Source organism: Ceratotherium simum, chromosome 22, assembly GCF_057802395.1.
Source record: "Ceratotherium simum simum isolate JZ-2026a chromosome 22, ASM5780239v1, whole genome shotgun sequence".
NCBI lineage: Eukaryota > Metazoa > Chordata > Mammalia > Perissodactyla > Rhinocerotidae > Ceratotherium > Ceratotherium simum.
In genome coordinates this window covers 47,985,777-48,008,917 of record NC_141921.1, presented here as the reverse complement: position 1 = coordinate 48,008,917, position 23,141 = coordinate 47,985,777, and positions in this window count along the sequence as shown.

Here is a 23,141-nt window from a genome sequence, read left to right as displayed (position 1 = left end):
TTTTTTATATGTACAAATTTGTGTGTGACTGGAAGAAACTTGTCATATTGTTCTTGTTAGTACCTGTGTTCGTTTTTACATTTCTGGCTGTGGGCTTCCCAGGAGCCCAATCTCATGCTTAATGCTGACCCCATGAGGAGGGAGATAAAAGACACTCTCCTTGCCCTCCAGAATGATGGGAGTTGCAAATACTGAGCACTTAGGGCATCCCAGGCTCCACTCTAAGGTCTTTACGTCAATGACTTTTCATCTCTCATATCGTGATTTTTCTTTCCAGCATTTTCACTTGGATCTTTCTTATAGTTTCTGTATCTCTGCTGAAATTCCCCATCTGTTCATGCATCTTGTCTACCTTTCCATCAGAGCTTTTAAAATATTAACCATAGTTATTTTAAAGGCCCTGTCTGGTAGTTCCAAAATACACTCATCTTTGGGTCTGGTTCTATTGACTCCTTTATCTCTTGACAATGGGGTGTCTTATTCTTCCATTTTTGTGTCTCTCACATTTTTTAAATTAAATGCCAGACACTATGTGTAGAGGGATAGTGGAGACTGCAGTGAATAGTATTTTACTCCCAGAAGTAGGATATTTTTTTTCTGTCAGGCCATTAGTGTGAGAGATTGAGAAAACTTGATCAGGAATTGAGCAGGGTTTGGATTCTGTTGTTGCTATAGCTACCTTCAGTGAAGCAGAGACCCCAAACGCCTCCATCCATGGGCTGCTATTACCTTGTGCTCCATCTCAGCCTCCAGCAGTCCCTGCCTGCCTGTATCTTGGAGGGGGTGACCCCTATCGTGCTCCAGCCCTTCCTCACGGTACACTGCCATTGCTCGTTGCTTGTGCAAGATGATGGTGTGGGCACAGGGTGATCCTTCTCCTTCTGCTCCAGACTCAGACTTAGGCAGGCACTGTGAGCCTGGGCCTGGGGGCAGGGGAGGGGGTCCCCATGGTTCCTGCTCCTTTTGCCTCCATAGCATATACTCTGCCTTGTATCCCTGGGGGTCTTGGGTGGGAGAGAGTCTCTCACCCCCCACCCCTGGGGATAGCAGGCCTCTGCTTTATATCAGTTCTGTATCCTGGGCCCAGTTCAAAGTCTCTTCTGCCCCTCCCCTGTGGACAGATGGCTTTTGCTTCTCTCCTACCCTCTGTGCTGGTCGACCTTTGCCTGGGACTGGGGCTGATGGTTCCTGCCCCTCCTCCAGCAGATCAGGGCTTTGCCTCACAAGACTGAAGTGGATGCCTGGATACCACCAAGGGGGGTGGCTCTCCTGGTCTCTCACCCTGCCCCAGATGTTTCTTGTGACGTCACCAGTGGAGGACCATGGGAAAGAACTTGTGAGTGAGTATGAATGCCCCTTGTCTCTGGGTGTCCAGGGAGGTTACACTGTGGTGCTAGCCCATACCCAGTTTTAAGGATTTATTAAAATTTTAGCTATTTTCTTCCCACTTACTTTTATGGTACCCGTCTTGTCCTCCTGTTTGTTGCCAAGATCAAACAGCTCATGTGTCCCCTATCTCCTCGGACGGCTTGTCACCCTTTGCAATTCAGTTCACCTGGTTGCCATGCCTCCTCAGCTCTCTCATGGGCTCAAGAAAGATTATGATTTAATTAGATTATCCACTTCTTCCTGGTTTTTAGGGTGGGAGCAATGCTCTCATGCAGCTTTCTCTCTCCCATAATCCAGAGCAGGGCTTCTCCTGGGTGAATAATTTTAACCTCTCAACAGATCTATGAGGTTGATAATCTTATTACTCCCATTTTACAGATGGAGAAACTGAGGCATTGAGAAGTTCAATCATTTGCCCAAGGTAGCTGGGCTCTGACAAGCAGTGGGGAGCCCAGGCAGGCTGGCTTCAGGGGGCACACATTGCTAACCACCACACCACACTGCCTCTTGGAGGCGTGCAAACCAGCTGGGGAGACTTCACCACCAAAACTAAGAGTCGAGTCCAAATGTGGTTATAGACACAGTACTAACACAACCCCAGGGAAGAGGCAATGAGTCCACCAAAACACGTGTGTTCACATTTATATGGGTTTGAGCTGAGCACGGGGTTAAGATTCCAGCCATGGGATCTCTCAGCCCTGCGTTGTGGTCCCGTCACCATATCTTAGTAGCTGTGTGACACTGGACAGGTTAATTAACCTTTTTCAGCTCTTGTCGCCTCATCTATGAAATGGAGATGTTAATGCCTCTCTCCTAGAGCTGATTAACTTCTCAGCCAAACCTGGAGAAGAAGAAGGATCCAACAGGGGAGTGTGGCTGTGCTTGTAACTATTCATGTTGTGTGTGTGTGCGTGTGTGCACAAAGCAAGTGTCATCCTCCAGGCCAAAGACAAACACAACTATGCCTCGGTGCTCTCCAGATGTGGCAGACCCACTCCGATGACGCCTGCAGCACTGCCTTGCTGAGAGCCCCTGATGAATACGGCGAACTGTTCATTCAACAATTATTTCTCGAGCACCTGCTATCGCCCAGAGCTGCAGAGGCCTGGGGACAAGGCAGTGAAGGAGGCAGAAACGAGCCTTCCCTCAGGACCACACACTCCAGCAGAGGAAATAGGCAACAAACAGATCAACAGATATCAAGATAGAAAATGACAAAAGTTACTAAGAAAATAGAAGAGGATGCCATAGACTGAATGCTTGTGTCCCCCCAAATCCCTATGGTGAAATCCTAGCCCCCAATGTGATGGTGTTAGGAGGTGGGGCCTTGGGGAGGTGATTAGGTCATGAGGTAGAGCCCTCATGAATGGGATTACTGTCCTTATCAAAGGGACTCTAGGGGGGCTGGCCAGGTGGCATAGTGGTTGAGTTTGTGCGTTCCACTTCGGCAGCCCGCGGTTTGCAGGTTCGGATCCCAGACGTGGACCTACTCACCGCTCATCCAGCCATGCTGTGGTGGCATCCCAGATACAAAATAGAGGAAAATTGGCACAGACGTTAGCACAGGGCCAATCTTCCCCCCCCAAAAAAAAGAACCCCAGGGAGCTCCCCTGCTCCTTCCACCGTGTCAGGCCACAGCGAGATGACAGCCATCTATGAACCCAGACAAGGGCCCTCACCAGACACCGAATCTTGGGCTCCCAGCCTCCAGAACCATGAGAAATACATGTCTGTTGTTTATAAGGCCCTAGTCTGAGGTATTCCGTTATAGCAGCCCGGACAGACTAAGACAGAGTGGGGGTGACAGAGAGTGACGGGGGTCGGGGCTGCGGTGGAGGCGCCTCTCTGCACAGGGAGTTCAGAGAAAGCCCATCTAAGGAGGCGGCTGAGTGGAGCATCAGGTGAGCAAAGACGGCACCCCCGCCTCCAGTGCTCACTCTGCCCCAGCCCCACTGACCTGCTGCTGTTTCTCCAACGCCCCAAGTTCATCCTGGCCTCACAGCCTTTGTGCTTGCTGCTCCTCTGTTGGGGTTTCTGGGTCCTGGCGCCACTGTGCGGTGCCTCCTTTGTGTCAGTCAGGACCTGGTATCGCCTCCTTGGGGAAGCCTTCCCTGACCACCCTATCCAGCCGTCTTTCCCCATACCCCAGGCACCCTCTGTCACCTCTTCTGCTCTATTTCTTTACAGCTCTCTCACTATCTGCCTCTGTCTCGCCTGCGGATTGAGGTACTTGTCTATTGTCCACCTGCCCCCCTAGCGTTTAAGTCACGTGAGAGAAGGATCTCATGTCTCCTTTTACCACCGAACACAGAGCTCAGCTCGGTGCATCCCATGCTGGGGATGCTCAATCATCTCTCCCGGACAAATAACCCTGCATGTGTGGGGTCACTGGGGGACGTTGCTCACCGAAGCTGAACTCAAGCAGATTTGCCTCTAATGGCTTGGAGGGGAGGCAGCAATTGGATGAGTCTGGAACATCAGACCACCAGTCATGTTATCTCTCTGCTGGGGGACACTGAGAGCTCAGTGGGAGCTGGAAGAGATGATGCTCTGAGGACCCTGCCATTAAAAATGACAACAAAATCAAAATCACGAGGACAAGCCGACGGCCAGACCTCAGAGGGTGTGCAGCTCATCCCACCAGACAGGCAGGAGCAAATGTGCCTCGATTCCCCAGTGAGACGCTGATCGTGCTGGCGGGAGCAAGGGCTGCCTGCTGGTGTGTGTGATGACATGAGAATATCATTGCATAGACTGAAAGTGACAGTCAAGACCTCACAGCCTGGTGTTCTCTTTGGCAAGGCTCTCTAGAATAAAGCCTGCCGGTGGTTCGCAGAGGTGGCATGTGACTGAGTAGAGAGTTCCCATTGGTTCCTGGAGGTGGACTGAGGAGGCAGCCCTCACTGGGTCTTGGAAGTGACGCGTGACTGAGAAGACAGTGCCCACTGGTTCCCAGAGATGGCATGTGACTGAGCAGATAGCACCTTTTGGTTTCTGGAGACCATGAAGAAAATGAACCGTACTTCCTGAGGGGCAGAAGTAGGGCTGTCCTGGATGAGTACCAGCCATAGCTAGGGGTGTGTTTCTGACTGGACTAAGTTCTGGGGTTCATGACTTGAGACCCATTAATGAGACCCTCGCCCTGCGTGTGGGTATGTCACACAGCTGTAGCATGACTCGGTTTAGTAAAGGAGCAACTTAAACATTTGCACACTCGATGCTTAGAAGAGCCATAAAGATCCTACCCTTGGAACACTAACCAAAAAAAGACGTAAATATACCCATTAGAGTCTTCATCTTCTTCCAATATGATACCACAATAAAATGTCAAAGGCAAAAAAAGAAGCTGATTTCTGATGTTATTACTTTGAACTTTCTTAGTTGTACTGTCTGGAAGCTGACATTTGCTGGGAACAAAGAATAGAAGGAGGGGTAGCCCGAGCGTGCTGTTCATCATCTTTATCTTTGGGATTTCCACTGTAGTTCTCCTAAGCCCCTTGCCGGCTTGGAGTCTGGCTCTTCTTCTGCTGCGTCATAAACCCCCTGAAGCAGGGGGCTCCGGACAGCCACATTACCTTGCTCTTGATTTTGTCAGACATTCGGGAGGGGCTCAGCTGGGGGTCTGTCCCTGGCGGATGTGGAGTTGCTGGGGCGCTCCAGTCCTGTGCCCTGGGGCCTGGCGTTCCTGGGCCTCCCTCTCTCTGCCCCATGACTGCGTCCTCCCAGGGGCTCGTCTCACACAGCAGTGCCAGGGGACTCAGCACGATTCCACGGCCACTGGCTTCCCTCCGAGCGAGTCCCAGAGCGAGTCTTCCACATGGCCCAGGCAGCTGCTGCGGGCATTTTATGGCCCTGTCTTGGAAGGCAGAATATCCCGTGTGCTGCGTCCGAGTGATCGAGCAGACCCGAGGCAGAACCTAGAGCTGGCTTTCCCTGAGATGTGCAGCCAAGAATGGCGGCATCCTTCACCTGCCACAATGGAGACACCTTCACACCGCAGGGTCAGTGCCCTGAGAAGGCAGTTCCCAGGGTCCCCTAGAGACCACGGGGGAAATGGCCCACACGTGTTGAGGGCAGAGGTGCTGCTGCCCCTCACATGCCACCACTCCATCAAACACCACCTCTGGGAACCTATGGGGAACATCCTCTCAGTCACACGCCCCTCCCACCCACAGGAGTTATTATCCGGCCATGAGCATGGAGAACCAATGGCATCTGTGTCCAGCACACGTCTGTGACGATGTGACTCTGTTCTTCTATGGCCCCAGTTGCACTGAGACCTCGTCAGTTAGCTGCTGTACTCCCCAGCATCTGCCCCAGGGGACTCTCCCCACCTGGGCGCCCTGTGCTCCCTCTACTCCTCCCTGCTCACACCCTGGGCTTGACAGGTCCTCATGTTGGCCCAGTCTGAGCAACTGACCTACAGACGTGGGCAGATACGCCCAACAGTGGCCTGGGGATGGGACTCATGCCTGGCATTGCCTGAGAGCTGCACACTGCCAGCGCAGTGGGGGACAGTGGGGACATCCCGGCGGGGGCTCAGATTGGAGGACTGGGAGCTGGCTCTGCCCCAGTGCCTTTCTCTGACCTTCGATGAGCAACTAACTGTCCTCCTTTTGGGCCCCAGGTTCTATGTGTTTAAAATAGGAAGAAAGTGATCCTTCTGGAAGATCTCAAGAGGTTTTCTTTAATATTATATCATGTCTCTCAGCAAGACCTTGGCCTCAGGCTGGGGAGAAGAACCAGTGTTGGGAGAGTCACCTGCCCCTCTACCCCACCATCTCCCCCTCAACTGCTGCTCCATAGATCATGTGCCACATTGTCTCATAGCTGCCCCCAGACCGACCCCCTGAGAGATGGCTGCAGTGGACTCAGTGGACTCAACCACTGTTCAGCTCGATGATTCCAAACCTTGGCACAGACACCCACCTCTTCCAGAAACCCACACAGGCCAAGCATCTGCACCTGTGTAGCCGTGGGGCACAGTGCAGTGGAGTAGAAATCATCGCCTCTTTCCAAGGGAAAGGGTTGATCTGGATGGAATGAGAGATGCCCGGACACAGCTGTCTCCGACCATGTGGACAAGGCGTGACCTTCGGGTTCATCACTGCAAACCAAACCCTCGTACCCACACTGGCAGGGGCCCCCAGACCTTTCTGTTTACGGCTTTGCAATTGATACACACAGAGCCCCTGCCCTGGAACACCTTGGAAATACCTGCAGGAAGGCAGGGCCCACCTCTGCCCTCAGGGGCTTAAGATCCAGTGGGGGAAACAGACAGACAGACAAACCATTAAAGGAGCGGCGTTAAGTGCTACAAAAGGCCAAAGTGCAGGGCACTGTGAGCACAGAGGACACCTAGTCCAGACCTGAGGGGCTTAGGGGAGTGGCATCTACCTGATCCCCAGGCTGAGTGCTGGGCTTCAGGATGGGAGCGTGACCTGGGGCAGCACGGGTCAAGGTCCAGCCTCTTGAAGGCGACATCGGCTCAGGGAAGGAGCAGCAGTTGGGCATCTGGGGCACACAGCATGGAGTGGTGGGCGGGGAGGGGAAAAAGGTTGAGGATGATGCTCTAAACCAGGAACGAGGGCACTGAGGCCCAAGCCCTGTCTAGACTAGTCATGCTCAAGGTGGCCTGACTGTGATTCTGTTTGGTTAGATGGAGCCTGTGTTTGTGGCTGGTCTGGAAGCCCATCCAGCCTATGCATGTCAGTTAGCAGATCTGGGTCTACAGAACCCGCGTCCCGCCCGCCAGGTGTGCCTGTGGGAGGAGGGCACCAGATAAACTACGAAAAGTGCTTTGAAATTGTCCAGCGCAAGGTGGGAGGGGGCAAGCCCACGTGGCAGGTGTTCTCCTCCATGTCCCCTGAGCCGTCTTCACCCTCCTTGCTTTATGATAATTTGTCATGCTTCTTCTCTGACCATCTGGAACGTGTAACAAGAGCATCGGAGACCACACCGACCCTTAACACTGGCTTTTATTTCTCAGCTCCCTTTTCCTCTCCATCTTCAAATCGAGACTCGCGGAAGAGGCCGTCCCTCCCCGGCTCTGTCCCTCCCCGGCTAGGCTCTAGGAGGGTCCTTTCCTATCGGTGGGTGTGGGGCTGCGGCCGTTTGATCCGTGTAAGTGAATCCAATTGAGCTGATTCATCTCTCGTGTTTAATTTTTATGTTAACATAACAAGGTTATACAACCAAGCATGAGAGGCCGGGGACAGAATTTATAATTTATAAGTGGCAGTGCTGGCTTAAAACAAAGTTCCTGAAGGAAACAGGTTGAAAAGGCAAGTCCTCAGACAAAGGTTTCCTCTTCTGAGCTTGGAAAGCTTTCAACTTGATTTAAATATAAAATCAAAGCCATTGGCATTTAACAACCTCTGCTTAAAAGTCAGGATTGACTTATAAATAAGACCCTGGCTGGGGAGGAAGGACTTCCCAGAATAAATGTATCATCCCGGCTTTATGGATAGATGGAAGGAAACGAGCACATTCAGTGGAAGCTGGGAGTGGACAGAGATTTCTGTGTTAGTGGATTTTCCAGAATTAACCATCCGTGCACGTGATTCTCCAAAAGGGAAGCCCGTTTGCTCTATGATGCGCTAGTCTCAGCCCAGACTCACCTACTTTCTGGGTCTCCCTCCCCAACGAGCCCAGGGATGGGGGATGGTGCAGACAGAGGGAAATGTGGTTCTTGGGTGTTGGGGTCTTGGGAATTGCCTGCTGATTTGGAGGTGGGTCAGGTCTTGCCACAGCTCCTTGAGGGTCTTCTCTTGAAACCTGAAGAGGTGGCATAGAGAGCAGGCCCCGGATCTGCACCTGCATTGAGCAATTCTCCTGCGTGACGTAGGAACGTTGCTCTCCCTTGGGGCCTCAATTTTCCCAATGGAAACTAACCCTACACTACCCTTCACTCTTTCATCCCTTCTTAAGTTTCTCCATGACAGAAGGGCGCTAAGCTAAATGTGGAAGGACACAGACACCTGAGGGTCTGGGCGGGAGACCAGGCTGAGGGGTTCTTCAGAGCCGGGGCTCTCAGACCAGGCTCGGGGCACGATCACGGCCCTGCCCTGGGACCTTCCCAGGGGCTCGGCGACCCAAGAATCAGAGGACAAGAGGATGAGGACCTGCCACCCCTTCTCCTTGGCTGAAGCCACTTTGCAGAGTCCCCTGAGAAGAACCAGGCTGAAGAAGGCTGGTATTTAAGCATTCTGGAAGTGGGAGAGAGGGTTGTTATGGCAACAAATTGCTCTGACTCTCTGAAGAGTCTCAGCCCTGGCGAAACAAGACAGGGGGTGCCGGAGATGCAGAGAATAATGTTTGAGAAAAGCTGTAACCAGGCAGGAATGGCACATTTGCATTTTGGCTGGGATGTTTATGTGCCCAGAGGGAGGGATTCAAGTACTTTAGGGCGCCAGGGGGAGTCTTGTCCCCTAGACTCCCACACACGGACCTCCTGGAGAGTGCTGTGCCCTCCAAGTTCCTGGAGGTGAGGGAGGGAGGGGATGCGGGAGGCAGTGCCGTGCAGTGGTCAGAGCTGAGGCTCCATCCTTCACCTGGAGTCCACGGTCCCTGCTCCTTCCCAGCTGCCTGCCACCTAAGAAAAAGAAAAAGAAGAGGACCATCCCTCCCTTCCTTGTGGCGTGAACGAGAACACTAAATGAACAAAAGCCTCTGTGTGTTTATTGGGTACAGGGTTTCCTTTTGGGGGATGCAAATGCTTTGAAACGTGAGAGGGGTAGCAGTTGTACAACTCTGAGAATACGCTAAATGCCAATGAATTGACACACTTTAGAAATGGTTCATTTTATGTTATGTGAGTTGCACCTCAAAATAAAAATGAAAGCTAAAAGCTTTGCAATTCCTGCCATGCTAGGCTGTTGGGGGCATGCAGAGCCCTGACCATTGGGCACCCAGACCATGGGGGAGCCAAGGCCTGCAGGTGCTCCACAGCCTGCTGGAGGGAGGGGACAGAGAAAGGGAAGCATGAAGAAAGAGGAAAGGGTGAGAGGGGAGTGGAGGGGAGGACAAGTGGTCGGCACAGCATTGGTGTGTCAGGTTCCTGCAGGATGTCCCTAGCCCGATTCGGGTCCATCTGTGAGGCTTCTGGCAGACTGCCCGCCCAGCCTCCGAGCCCCGGTGTCGTCATCCGCTTCACAGCCACCCCGTGAAGTCAGTAAGTATTACTACACCTCGCCACATTCCCTAGGGAGGGCCTGCCCTCTTGTCTCAGGCTCTAGAGACCACAGAGTGAGCTGGACGGCCCCAGCCCTGCCCTCCTAGCACCAGTGTCAAGAAGACAGCCCATATGAGTGTCCTGGGGCGGCCGTAACAACGTGCCTGGACTGTGCCTGGGCTTCTTGCTGGGGCGGTGCATTGTCAGAGGGAGAGTCCCCTGGGAGGGGCCCAGACAGAAGGGGAGAAGGAGGAGGAGGAAAGAGAGGGGTAGGGAGGAGGGTGGAGGAGTGAGGAAGAAGAGAAGGAGGAGAGGGAGAGAGGAGGGGAGGGAGGAGGATGGAGGCAGGAGGATGGAGGCAGGAGGGAGGGAGCTGGTGCCCTTTCCCTAGTCCTGGGTGTGGGACGGATGTGAGCCTCAAAGGCGGGAACCTGGATGCCCAGGTCCCTGAATTTGGGGAGAGGGGTTGCTGGCCCGTGGTTGGTGGGCCTGGGACATGTCAGTGAAGGACCCAGCTTTGGGGTGCTCAGTGTCAGGGTAGTAAGGAAATCTTGGAATCTGTGTCTCCTTCCTCTGCGCTGAAGCTTCTGGAAGCCCAATCCTGCCCTGGGGACTCCCCTGGCCTCCTGTTATCAGTCCAAATGAACACTTGGTACTGGATTTAACTCAAGGCCCCCTTCAGTCCCCCAGCTCCCTGGGGACAGGAAGGGGACAAGAACTGGTAGGAGGTCGGAGACCTAACACCCAGGCCACAGCAGCTGTCTTTGGGATTGGGGGTCAGTATTTGAGGTCATGCTTCACCCTAGTGGATTCACCTCTCATGGTTAAACAGCGTTCAGTTGCTTGGCAAGTCGAAGACCAGAGCCCTTGGTGCACCCGTCTCTTCCAGGGAGGCCTGCCTGCAATCTTAAATAAGGGCTTTGCGCCCTTCAACAGATGAGGAAGGCGGCTGCCATGGCGCCTTCCAGCCGCCACCCGGAGAACCGGCCAGAAGCAGCTCAGCTTCCCGGGGACTTTCCTTTTATCTCCCTGCAAAGATCTGTTCACGCTCATCGATCAAAAGAAACGCAGCAAAGAGAAAAATCCAATAACCGGAGTGCGGCGGGCTGCAAATGAATCCTTGTCCACTTCCCTTCTCGGGCGCCAGCAGCTTAGTAAGGTTATTCCTCCTCGGGGGAAGGGACTTCTGCAGGAAGCACGTGGGAGGGGCTGCTGGCCTGGTCGAAGCCCAGGCTCCGTGGCCTGGAGCCACCTCTGATGTGCACTGGACACGCCCACCTGGCCCTGGTCTGTTCTTTCTCCAAGGAGCTCCAGCAACATGGGTCCCCCAGCTTTGGGTTCAGGGACCTTGGCTGCTTCTGTGCTCTTCCCAAGTCCAGCTCCCTGGGGTGCTGCCTGCAGAGGCTTCTGGGGTCGTGTTCCTGGTCACCCACCAGCGGGTGCCTGGGATCACCCGGTACCGGACTGGGCGGTTGTGTTGCCCCCAGCATTAGGTAGAGCGAAAAAGGCAGGATGGACGGCTCAGTGACTAGAAGGTGGAGGCTGCTGGGCCCGGAGAGGCCAGCGAGCAGATGTCACGCCGACTGACCTGTGCTTTCTTCAGTGGTGGAGGACGCAGAGCTGCGGCCAGGGCTCACCACAGCTCTTGGAGAACATCAGAGCAGGTCTGTGTGTCTATTACGGCGATGACACCTGGGTTGAGCAAAAGGTGGTGAGACAGATGCCTGCCTTTCCTCGGAGTCAGGTTCCAAATGGTAACTCTGACCCCACAGCGTGGCTCTTGTGCCCTTGCGGTAGAAGCTGAACGAGGCCTTTAGGGTGTGCCATGAGCATCCTGATGCGACTTTCGCCCTCGGCCTGCAAACCCAGCGGCATCTGCATGCTGCTCCACCCCAAGACTTTCACTTCTTTTTTTTCATTTATTTTTTTCCAGCTTTATTGAGATATAATTGACAAAACTGTACATATTTAAGGTGCTAGAAGTGATGTTTTGATGTCCTATACATTGTGAAATGATCACCACAGCCAAGATGACTGACATATCTGTCACCTCTCAGTTACCGCTCTGTGTGTGAGGGGAGATCAGTTAAGACCTACTCTCTTAGCAAGTTTCAAGTACACAGTGCAGTGTTATTAACTATAGTCACCATGCTGTGCATTAGATCCCCAGAACTTTCTCGTCTCATAACTGGAAGTTTGAACCCTTTGACCAACAACGCCCCACATCCCCCACCCTCAGCACCGAGCAACCACCAATCTGCTCTCTGCTGCCATGAGCTTGACTTTTTAAGCTTCCGTGCATAAGTGAGATCATGCTGTATTTGTCTTTCTGTGTCTGGCTTATCTCACTCAGCAGAATGTCCTCCAGGTTCATCCACGTTGTTGCAAATGGCAAGATTTCCTTCTTTTTATGGCTGAACAATATTCCATTGTATATTTATACCACGTCTTCTTTACCTTTCTGTCGACGGACACTTAGGTTGTTTCCATGTCCTGGTTATAGTGAATAATGCTGCAGTGAACGTGGGGGTGCAGGTATCTCCTCAAGATCCTGGTTTCATTTCCTTTGGATCTATACTTTTTACTTCTTTTAACTGCTTTAATTCTGTGAATTTGTTTATATGTTCATTGTCTATCTTCCACGCTCGAAAGTAAACACCATACAGGCAGGGGCTTTGCTTGTCCTACTATTGCCATATCCCCAGATTGGGGCCTGGTGCATAGCAGGTGCACACTAAGGATCAGTTGAATGAATAAATGAATGTCTGAAGGAAGAAGCACCATGCCACCCACACAGGCAAACTCTGAATGTGAGCAGGTTGTTGGACAAACTACAGAATATCTAGTTAAATTTGGGTTTTAGACAAACAATGAATAATATTTATTCATGAGTATATCCCAATATTGCGTGAGACCTACTTATGCTAAAGTGATTTGTTGTTTATCTAAAATTCATATTCACCTGGGCTGCCTGTGTTTTTACTTGCTAGATCTGACAGCCCTAGCTCTGGTCACGGCCCCTGGAACGGATCTGTCCCTGCTGCCACGTCCTCTTCCACATCTTTTCCTTTCTTTGTGTCAGTTACATTGTCACTCAGTCATGTTTTGGGGCTGCCCATCTTCCCCGGCCCCACCCTCCCATCCAGGTCTCTCCCTTCTGTTTCCGATCACAGGCAGCCTTCTCTGCAGAGTCTCTGCCTCCTTATCTCCCACTTGCTCCTCACCATCGTTTCCACATCACTTCCCCGGTGGTTGAGGGAGAGTGTGATCCCACCTGGCCTGAGGCAATGGTCCTGCTTCTGTCGTCCCCTTCTGGACAGCACTGCAGCACTAATGCTGTCAGTCTCTTTCTCCCTCTAGCCCCCGTGGTGGTGGCTCGGCCCGCTGCTGTCCTCCTACCTCACTGGCCAGTTCTTCTCAGGCTCTGTTGCTGGCTTCTCTTCCTTCCTGATTCTAAACCCAGAAAGACAGTTAAGGCTGGGCCCTGGAGCCCCTTCTCTATGCATGCCCGTTCCTCAGGGAACATCTTCCATTTCCACGGATTAAACACCATCCCAGATTTACACTTACTGTCTAGATCAGTCCCTCCACCATCTACAAGACATCTCCCCTTAAAAGCCTCCTCAAACTCACCGGATTCAGAGCTAAACGTTCCAAGATTAAACAGCCCCACAGTCCCCTTCTCAGATAGCAACATCAGGGTCCCCAGATGCTCAAGTCAAAGCTGAGTCATGCTCCACCGTCCCTCTTCCTCACCCACCACATCAATCCTTTCTACTTCCGTGCAGCAAAGGACCAACTCAGCAGGCCTGGGTTGTCCAAACCCCGCACACTGCGAAAAGAAATCTGACTTTTGACCAGCTCCCAGGAGGTCGCCTCTGAGTTGTTGGAGCATCTTGCCTGATAAGAGTGTCTTTGTTTACCTGAAACTTGGGCCCCACTAGATAGTCTATGCAAACAATGTGATTTATGGGGGGCAGGGGCAGGGTTGGGCTGAGTGGCATTTGTTTGACTCCTTAAGGGGCTGGAGACTGAGAAGTTAAGCTCATTCCTGTGGGAACTCCATGCTGGCATCTCTGTAAAAACCCTGGACATCAAGGCTCACAGGAGCATCGCTGGTTGGCAGGACTCTGTTGTGTTGTCACACATCATAGTTGGGAGAAGTGAGCACTGTCCGAATGGCTCCCCCGGGAGGAGACAGCTGGGAGCTTGTGCCTAGTCTCTCCTGGACTCTGGCCTCTGGTCCTCTGCCCTAGGCTGACTTTATTCTGTGTCTTTTCACTGTAATAAACTGTGACCATGAGTGTAACGGGTTGTCCTTCTGTGGGTCCGTCTGGCGAAACACTGAACCTGAAGGTGGTCTTGGGTCCCCTGACAACAACCTTTACAACTTCCTCAGATCTGCCCGCATCTCCTGCCCCACTGAGCCCAAGCCAGCACTGCCCCTTGTCCACTTCCCGGTCTCCCCACTCTCTCTCAGCGTGGACCATTGCTTTCCTGCACAGCGAGGGCACCATCTTGTCTGGTCACTCCCCTGCTTAAACTCTTCAAAGGCTTTCCGTTGCCCAGAGAGTAGACTCCAAGTCCTGCCCACTTGGACCCTAATCTCTGGACCCTGTGTCAAGCTGCTCTTCCCTTACTCAGCATGACCCAGTCACGGCACTTCCCTCTCATCCCTGTTAGTTTCCTGGGGCCCCCATAACAAACCACCACAAACTGGGGGCTTACACAGCAGAAGTTTATTCTCTCACAGCTTGGGAAGCCCAAAGTCTGAAATCAACGTGTTGGCAGGACCATCCCCCTCTGGAGACTCCAGGGGAAGACCTTTTCTGCCTCTTCCGGCTCCTGGGGCCTCCAGGTGTTCCTTGACTTCGGCCACATCGCTGTGGTCTCTGCCTGTCTCCACTCGGCCTTCTCGTCCCTGTGTGCTCTCCTCTGCACCAAGGACCCCAGTCACTGGAGTCAGGGCCCACCCTCATCACGTTAACGTCATCCTACCCAATCACGTCTGCAAAGACCCTATTTCCAAATAAGGTCACATTCTGGGGTTCCTGGTGGACGTGGATTTAGGGGACACAATTCACCCCATTCCACCGTCTGCAATACATCCAGCTGCTTCCTAGCCCAGGGCTTCTGCCCCTGCCCTTCTCTCTGCCTGGGACTCCCATGCTCCCCCTTCCTTTCTTCACATGACTGTCTCCTCTGTGTTCTAGGATTTTGGCTTAAATGTCACCTCTTCTGTGAGTCCTCCCTGGCCCCCCATCATGGCAGATCCTCCTGTTCTCCTCTGTCTACACTCTGTTTCCTTCAAGTGCTGCACCCAGTTTATTTGTTGAGATGCTGTCTATATCCACTGTTGGTTCCCATTAGACTGTCCCCTCTGTGAGAGGTGGGTACTGCGTCCCTCAGAGTGAGGCCCTGGACACAAACTGCTTGGGTCCAAAGCATGGAACCCGGGCGCCTCCCTTTCTAAGAGCCAGCAGCACTCACCTCCTTACTTGTGTTCATTTGCAAATGAATTGACGCACGGAAGCCCTTCCAAGGGTCTAAGTACTTTGCAGATGTGGCTCTTCCCCAGAGCAGGGCCACGCCTCTTGTATGCGCGGCAGACCCATGGACAGCAGGGCACACGGCAGACACTTTCTAGATATTTGCTGCATGAAAAGTGAGTGAGGAGCTCAGGGTGCACCAAGGGTGTGAAACCTGACCAAGTGCTCAAACTGCCCCTTCCTCACTGTCCGCTTTGTCCTGACCACACGCCCCAGGCTTCTCTCCCCCCACAGGCCCCTGACCTCGCTCGCTCCCCAGCCTGAGCAAGCACAAAACAAGTGGAACATGCACTCCTTATCAGCTGCTGCCGGGAGTCAGCTGACCACAGCCAACACTGGCCTGTCGGACCCCACCAGTCATTTCCCCTGCTTGTCCTGCACCCCTGTCCCTACCAAGGGTCCTGTCTGTCTCTGCCCCCCCCTCCTTCACCCTGTGAAAGGAAAACCTTTCTCAGACACTCTCAGATCTCTGGGATTGAGTATTGTCCCTACTGTGAGAGTCCTTCTTCTAAATTAAAGTCTCTCCCTGTCCAAGTCTGGGTTTGTTTTTATTCCACAAACCAGAATCAAAGTCAAGTCGAGAGGCCAATAGGGAGCCAGGTAGCCAGATGGATGGCGAGGGCAGAGGCCAGGGGAGAGAGGACAGGAGAGTGCTTGGGCCCCCAGACCTGAGGAAGGTTCTGGGTGAGGCCTGGACACGTTCTCTGAGTCACTGAGGCATCCAGGCTGGTGTTGGCTCTTTTCCGGGAGCTTAGAGCTCAGCTCTGGGTGGGGAGGGAGCCAACTGGGGCCATTGACCTCTGACCAGAGGGTCAGGGACATGTGTCCTACACGGGTGTGTTCAGATGGCCGTAAGTGACATTTTCTGTTGTTTGTCCCCTCAACACCACAGTCTGCTGGCCTGTGGGAGGAGACAGTCACGAGAAATGCCGGCACTGAGACAGGCCTGCACAAGTCTGGGGTCCGAGGGTGCTGTCGGCCCAACATTTGTAACATGAGGTTGCAGCAGGTGTGGCTGGAATCCGATGCTGGGAGCTAAGGTCAGACCCTCACAGCGTGCCTCCCGCAGCCCCTGACCTGGGTGGCCGCCCTCTCTTCTCTCCTCTCCTGGGGTTGTTAACTCTGAGTCTAGAGCTGAAGTCCCAGAGGCTGGAGCTCTTGTCTCCCCTCCCTTTTCATCCTCCAACATTTCATGTCCTTGCCCAAAGAGGAGGAAAATTCCCCTGGACTTCCCTTTGGCAGTCTGCACCCAGAGCTGGGCAGCGGCTGCAGAGCCCCCCAGAATGCCCGATCTGCGCCCCTCCCCAGCACTTCATCCTGTTACCCTTCCGGGGATGGGGAGATGGCAAGTATGACACCAAGACGAATGATTCCATTGTTCTCGTCCCACCATGGCCTCCAGCGTGTAACATTATTTCACTTCCTGTCTCCCCCAGTCAGAATGCACGTTCCTTTCTCCATCTTTCTGTAGATTTTCAATAACGAACAACTGTTCTTGTATGAAGCCCAGACAGACAGCCCTGCCTTTCCCACCAGGCCTCAGGGCTCCCTGAGGGGAGGGGGCTCTGGGCCATGGTCACCTCCACCTCCATCCAGCTCTCAGCCACGTGCTTTATCCCAGGGGCCAGCACTGTGGTGGGCGGAGACTGGAGCAGAAAACCGACAGGCAACGCATTGAAACAAAACAGACAAACTCCCTAGCAATGCGTTGACTGACAGACAGAACTAACCAACACAGGCCTATGATATTTGTGTGTGTTAGATACAGATATATAGATATATAAAATAGACATGGTGTCCGTTATAAGATGGGGACTATAATACAGGGGTCCTATATGACAATAAGCGCAAACAAATGACAGTGTTTACGTGCTTGAGCCTCAACAAGGGCCTTTTGAATGGGATGAGGGAAGAAAAGTGGATATTGATGTTGGGACCAGGTGCTGGGAAGTGGATAGAACATATACTGTGGGCAAACAGCAAGATTGCTGTCGCCCTGTTGATTTCCTCTGTCACTAACAGATTGCTCCAGAGGTGGCAGAGCACACGGTAAATCACTGGTACTTGTCATTCACCAGGTCCAGGAGTGGCACCCACTTGGGAAGTGAGGAGAATGTGAAACGCTTGAAAAGTCATCTTGACACATGAGCAGGTGAGGTTCTCCCTAAGTGAGGCTCCCGCACCCCTAATGAGGGCGCTGCTGCCTACCAGCCCCCTTCACCGACAAAATGGAAAAGTGGAGAGCATGTTCTTCTTGGACGTGGAGAATTTCCCCACCCTCGGATTGCAGGTTTGCACCCGTCACTCAGAGCTCTTTTTGCCTTCAGTTGTTTGGAAATGAAGTGCCAAGAAGGACACAGGGGCAGACAGCCCCGTGCAGCCCTGGGTGTGCGTTAGTGCATGCGGTGCCTTAGGGCGAGTGAAGGCGGGCTGTCCTTCACATGCGCGCACACACACACACACACACTCGCCGGAGGTGCCGTGACTAAATGCTCACAAACGCTCACAAGACAGGACTTAGCGAGTAAAGAGGGACCAGGGAACAAATGCTTCTGCCGATTGCCGGCCGGCCTCCCCACCAAAGCAACTCCCCATGTTCAAAGCGAGGAGCAGAAATACTGATGCTGGTGAAATGTGAACTCATCCTCAGCAAAGCTTTCTAAAGCCCAAGTGTCTGGGGGCCCCCATTCCCCCAGCTGAGGTCGTTTTCCCTTCCATGGCCAAAGAACGTGACTCGCCAACTGTGTCCCATTTTTATCCTGGAAAGTTGACAGCTCACCGTAAGTGTCCTTTTCCATCTTGCCTTTGTGATTACAAGATGAATTGATTCTGATTTGGAGGTAATTGCTCTAATTTGTGCACCCAGTTCCATATCACTTCTCCATCATGGATTCTGGCGCTCGTCCAGCCATTGTGATTAAGCCTGCACACTGAATCACAACACTCACCCACAGAGACATGTGTGAATGTCTCCGTCACCTCCATTCTGTTTCCGACCCTGCTGCTGTGCTGCAGTTCAGTCTGGCACTAACCGCCGGAGTCGGAGCGGACTCCACAGCTTAAGGGCTTGTTCCTCCACAAGGATGGCCCCGCTCAGACCAGCGCTACTTCAGACCAACGGCACTGTGAGGCTCCCCAGGTTGCCTGCACTTCTGGCCAATTGGCTAGTAATTTGGGGGTTCCTATGATCCCCTCGTGTTGGATAATTTACTACAATGACTCACAGAATTCAAAAAGTGCTATATGTATGATTACAGTTTTATCATAGAGGTCACAACTCAGCAACAGCCAAATGAAGAGACGAAGAAGACAAGGTCTGGGAAGGTCCCAAACGTGTCACCCTCCTGGAACATTAATGTGTTGAGCAAACATGAAACTCCACCATGCTTCTGCCTCCAGAGTTTTTATTGGGGTTTCATTACGTAGGCACAGTTGATTGAATCGCTGGCCACATGACTAACTTTAATCTCCAGACCCCTCCCTCCACAGAGGTCAGGCTGGTATCATCTGACTCAAAGCCCCAATCCTTTAATCATGGGGTTGGTCTGCCTGTGACCAGGCCCCATCCTGAGACTTCTCTTCTCTCAGCATAAACTCAGAAGTGATCTCAGAGGTTGGTGAATAACAAAGATACTCCATTTACCGGGGAAATTCCAAGGATTTAATCTCCCTCCCAGGAACCAGGGACAAAAGCCAACCAAATTCTTTATTATATAACACTTTGGTAGGAATATGACTAAAGAACAAAATTATTGAATGTGGAAATAGCTTTTGGAAACAGCATGTGGAACACAGATCCCAGCTACATTGAGTCAGACCGATTTTGCATCCAGCCTGATATCCTGTCTCTACCAGCAGAATCAAACAGACTGTGCAAGATGTCTGGTTACTCCCCCTAAGTGAACCTCAAATGGCGGGGTAGGACTCCAAACTCCCATTAACAGCCTGGTAGGACTCTGGGGCCCATTCATTGATCAAAACTCCTTCTGGACCATTTTATTTTTAGTACCACCACTTTTGTTACTTAATGGTCTGAGGTTAAGTGGGAGCCACAAGCTAATCTCTGAAGGTTTGGTGAATACCTGCAAGATTTGACGTAAAGGAATATTTTAGCAATCATGGGAGAGTGTACTGGAAACATTTGTACTTTGCAGCCTCCTCCTTAAATATTTACATCTTCCCGTGGAAGTCCTCTCACCCCCTTTACCATCTGTTGTTCATGCTCTTTGACCTTTTCCCAAATCTATGATGGTTTTTCTCAGAGTTAACGAGAACTACTACAAAAAGCAGACCTCAGAAAAAGCCACAACCTCCAGGAACTCAGAAGCAGATTAAAATCACCGACAAAATACAGAGGAATATGATGAGCATTTTCAACACTCAGAATTAATTTACAGTAAGACCTTCACTGCCCCAGAACAGCCCCTCTGTCCCTGCAGGTGGGTATGTGTTCACCCCTTAGTCTCTGAGTTCTCTACTCAAACATCGTCTCATGAGGTCGCCTCCTGAACACCCAACATCCACACCCCCTTGTACTGTGCTCCACTGCCCTGACCCCACTTCCTTCAGCTTCGAAGCACTCATTGCCACTCGGCGTCCAACCTGTCTTCTCTTCCTTTATGTCTTGTCAGCCTCCTGTGTGAAGACATAAGCTCTATGCGAGCCTGGCTCTGCTTCTCTTATTTATCCCCATGTCTCCTGCAGCTAGTGTGGATCCACGCTGCTCAGAAAACATTTGTCAATTAACATTGGACAAATACGCTCTGAGTGTCTTCTCCAGGTCAGGCCACGTGCAGAGGCAGGAAGATGACTTTCTGTGATGTCCTGGAAGAAATTCTTAAATCAAGTCCTGCTTAGAACACAGGGTGTGTGAGTTCCTTCCATCCTTGAAGTGCTGAGATCCCATGCTAAGAGCCTTGAACTTAATTTTAGCACTCCTGGGAGTCCAGATGATATGGGCCAGAACTCTAGAGTGTCAGTTTGATTACTTTATTGAACTTCTTTGAAAGGGTGCATCCAGATCAGGGAAAATCAAAGACATCACCCACTGAGACAACGAGAAAATCTTGGAAAAGATCCCATATCTAGGGTTGCAACTCAAGACAGAAAACAGGCAAAGTAAGATGCCCCCAGGTCGATGCTAAGACCTGTGTTATTCTCGTCTTTATAACTGCCCTGGAGGAGCAATGCTTGCATTTCCAAGGTTATGAGTGACCTCGAGCTCCACCAGGCAGTGAGTTGTAGAGTCAAGGGAAGTGACGATGGGTAGACCTTGTAAGTGAACCAGTGTGCTTCTCAGTGGACAGTAGAATCAGTGTACTTAGGGACTCCTCATCCCGACATAGCTGTCGGCTGCTCGTATTTAGAGAAGCGAGATAGTGTCGGGGTGAGAGCACAGATTCCGCAGCCAAAATTTGAACTTGAGATCAAACTCAAGTTCTACCACTCACTAGGGGTGTCATCTTGGTCATGCTACTTCCCGTCTTTGTGCCTCAGTTTCTCCGTCTGGAAATACGGATAATGATTGTGCATATATAAAATATATGGCCAACCCTGGTGATCTAATAGTTAAGATTCAGTGTTCTCACCGCCATGGCCCAGGTTTGTTTCCTGGTCAGGGAACTATATCACCCATCTCTTGGTTGTCGTACTGTGGAGGCTGCGTGTTGCTGTGGTGCTGAAAGCTATGCCACCAAGATTTCAAATCCCAGCAGGGTTGCCCATGATGGACAGGTTTCAGTGGAGCTTCCAGACTAGACAGACTAGGAAGAAGGACCTGGCCACCCACTTCCAAAGAAATTGGCCATGAAAACCCTGTGAATAGCAGCAGAGCATTGTCTGATAGAGTGCCGGAAGGTGAAAGGATGGTGCAGAAAGACCAGACAGGGTTCCCCTTTGCTGTACACGGGATTGCTAGCACGTGGAATTGACTAGATGGTACTAACAACAAACAACAAACAAGAGATTTTGTTTATATCTCTGTCTATCTACGTATCTATCTATCTATCTATCTACCTATCCACATAATACACTTATAATTTTTGTCCTAGCAACAACAAAACAAAAATATAATATATATGCACACACACATTTATACATATCTATGTGTATGTGTGTATATATATGCTAATTTTATAAGTTAATTCATGCACAGTACTTAGAACATACTGAGCACTCAATATGAGCTGTGGATTAGAATAATTCTTGTCTAGAGGACAGTGGAGGACCCAACTCCTACCCTCGGTCCTACATCTTTACCAGAAATGTCATTCAGGGAAGATACACACAAGGAACAAAGTAAAACAAAGCACCTCTGTCGCTCTGCAGTGTTGTTTGGGGTCGAAGCCCTCACCAGGTATGGCGATTAGGCTGAATCCCAAGGAGAACTTCTCCCTGAAGCTCAGTTGTTCTAACTGATCTAAACCCAAGCTGATGTGACAGCCAGGTGCCCCAGGACGTGTCATATCGTCACCTCCTCAGAGACAGTTCTCACTTCCAGGATGATTTCACCTTTGACTTTATTTACCCAACACAACATCCTTTGTCCCCTGAATTCAATTTAATTCAACCAACATAGGCTGATGGACCATGTGCAGGTGCTGGGTGGGTGCTGGGGTGAAGGAGACGCCGCCGCTGGGGCCTCTTGGCGTCTCCCTTAACTGCCTCCAAGGCACCCCAGACTCCTCGTGTGCAAGTGCACACTCAGGACCTGTTCTCTGCTCCAGCAGGCATCACTGTCTGGGACTGTCATTCACTGCCCGTTTACCGTCTGTCCTCCTGCGAGGGCACACCTGCTTGAGCTTGGTCATCACTGTGCCCCCAGCTTTAGGAACTCTCCAGGCACGATTAGACACACAGGACATACAGTAGGGTAAAGAGAAGAACGACACCCCCACCCCACCTGGCTGGGTCATCCTCCAGAGCACCTTATCACACTCGTCCAGAAGACTAGGATTGGCCTGAGACCTTCCTTCCTGACCTACCACTCAAGTCAACAGATCCTTTCCAGTGGCCCCCTGTATACTCCTCTGATCCACCCAAATGCTACTCTCTCTCCACCACCACTCAGCCCCAAGCCCCCGTCTCTTATCTGAATGACTCCAAGATCCTCCTAACTGCTTTCCTATCCCGCATCCTGGCCTCCTCCACAAAACAGCCAAGCAGGTCTTCTTTGCAAGTCTAGTCATCTGTCTGCTCCCGCACTGGGACATGAGAGGAGTTACAAACACTGCTTCCCCCGGCCAGGTTTAGAAACAATTCTGAGATAAACACAGGAGTCAGGCAGACGGACAGCAAAAGGCCAGCTTTATCACACGTGGACATGATAGAGATCATGGCTTAGGTGAAGGTCAATGGGCTCCCTGTTAGTGGGCCCCAGAATTAGAGGGCTGACTCTCTCAGTCACAGGGGCCTGAATCCCATCAGGCCTCCATCTTAGGGGCAGGGCCTGCCCTCCCGAAACTTAAGGCATGAAGAAGCAGATGGGACTCAGAGGAGTAAGTCAGTAAATGGGGGTCAGGGGGTGTCTCAGTCAGCTGGGGCCACCGGAACAAAATGCCATAGATCGGGCGGCTTACACAGCAGACATCCACTCCTCACAGTTCTGGAGGCTGAAGTCCAAGGTCAATGTTCCAGCAGATTTGGTTCCTGGTCAGAGCTCTCTTCCTGGCTTGCAGACGGCTGCCTTCTTGCTGTGTGCTCACATGGCAGAGAGAGAGAGAGCAAACTCTCTGGTGTCTCTTCTTGCAAGGGCACTAATCCCATCATGGGGCCCCACCCCCATGACCTCATCTAACCCTAATCACCTCCCAAAGACTCCAGTTCCAAATACCATCACACTGGGGGTTAGGGTTCCAATATAGGAATTTGGGAGACACAATTCAGTCCCTGCAGGAGACTGGGTGTTTGTGAAATCGAGATCCCGTATCTGGGAGTAGACATTGGCAGTGGAGAACAAGTGTCCACCTCATTCTTGAAGTCATTTGATGACCAAACCAACCCCTCCTTCCTTTTTAGTGTCATCTCCTTCT